Genomic DNA, 1750 nt, shown 5'->3' with positions numbered 1-1750 from the left:
TATTGCCTATGACTATATTGCCGAGCTACATGTTTGTATATGTTTTTTCCATTTCTTTAATATTATTTTGGTTTACATCCCGCTACTTCAAGTTTGATTAATTCAACCGACATTTTATTGTAATTAAATTTCGTAGGAGTGTCTTTAATAACTTAACCTGAAGCTGCCATATGAGTTTATGTGAAATAATTTCAAACAATGGGCAGACAACAGAATAATCGATAATCGGCTGGACTGATTGAGCGATAATTGGTTGGACAAATTAAGAGAGATAGGTGACCGGAAAAATCGGGGAACAAGCGATTGAAAAGATGGATGAAGCAAGGGAATGATGAACCCACAGCCGTACACACGAATCGGAACCGAATAGCCCTATCACAGTGAACAAGACCCAAGACACTTCTAAACGTAACTCTTGCATATTTCTGCACATTGCAAATAAAAGAACATATACTGAGTATACCGGAACGTTTCAAATTGCATTCGTAATGCTTTCCCAGTCCAAATAACACGTAGTACGATGGATGAAGAAAATTATGAAATATGATATCGTTGGTTATGTCAAATAAGCTACTATCCATAAGTAATTATTATCGCTATAAAAGACTTAAGAAACAAACCTGATGAGTAATATTTTTGTTATCTTAACAATGCAAAGCAACTTATTATTAAAAACCCAATGATTATTTATATATTAAAAATGAAGTAAATAAAAAAAATAACGCGCATTTAGTTTTGGCAAAATTTCATGGCAACTTTACTTTGACACAATTATTTCTTTAATAATTTTGTCAATCATTTTTTTTTTATTTTTTTTTTTATTTCTTTATTTCTTTTTTGGCACTCAAACAGTTATGTTTGTTTTTTCTTTTGCAATATTTCTTAATAAATTTAATTTTTAGGTTTATTTCGCGTGGTCTTAAGTCAATTGCCAACCCTTTACGAATAAAGTCATGTTTTTTTTTTGATTTGTTGATTTTCAGGGTTAACGGTTAATTCAAAAATGATTTGCTTTGTTTTGATTTTCTCGGTATTTTGCATAAAAAACACATTTATTTCGTTTTACTTACTAGAACAGTTTCAGGTCGTGATTGTAATTAAATTTGTAAGCATCTTGCATACAACACAATTAAGAAAAAATGTTGTTATAGTATAACAGCAAAGCGCGGGAAAGGGCTGTGCAATGCATACGGAATACAATAGAAACGTCATCTACTGGAAATGATGCTAATGATGATAAATTAAATGAATAGATAAAGAAAAGTAAAAACAATGTTTTCAAATTGTTTATATGCGAATTGTATAGAAACTTGCGTTAAAAAAATATATTCTTTGCATTGCATGTCTTTGATACCAATTATCGGAAGTTTAATGGGCATGAAATTTTTCTCAACTTTATTTATTTACTTTTGTTTAAGTAAATAAATAAGTAAATGCGATGCAAAAAATTGTGCTTACCGCGCATATCAATGAAGTTTAGTTTATCTAGTTTTTTACACTGCCTCACAAAGACAGGTGTTGTTGACCCACAACACTGGAGTCACAATTACTAGTATTATTATTATTATTTATATATATATATATATATATATATATATGGGTATTTATTTTTAATATCAAAGATGCCTTCAAATTATGTGTGTCTGCTAAGTAGTCAGACCTGTTGCGTTACGTCTTATATAGGCAAAGTTTTTCGATGATTGCATTTGTTTTTGTTTTCTTGTTTTTTTTTCTCTTGATCAAAAAGTCA

Source organism: Glossina fuscipes, unplaced genomic scaffold (genome assembly GCF_014805625.2).
Source record: "Glossina fuscipes isolate IAEA_lab_2018 unplaced genomic scaffold, Yale_Gfus_2 114668, whole genome shotgun sequence".
NCBI lineage: Eukaryota > Metazoa > Arthropoda > Insecta > Diptera > Glossinidae > Glossina > Glossina fuscipes.
The sequence above is the reverse complement of the archived record's forward strand: the minus strand, read 5'-3'. Positions refer to the sequence as shown.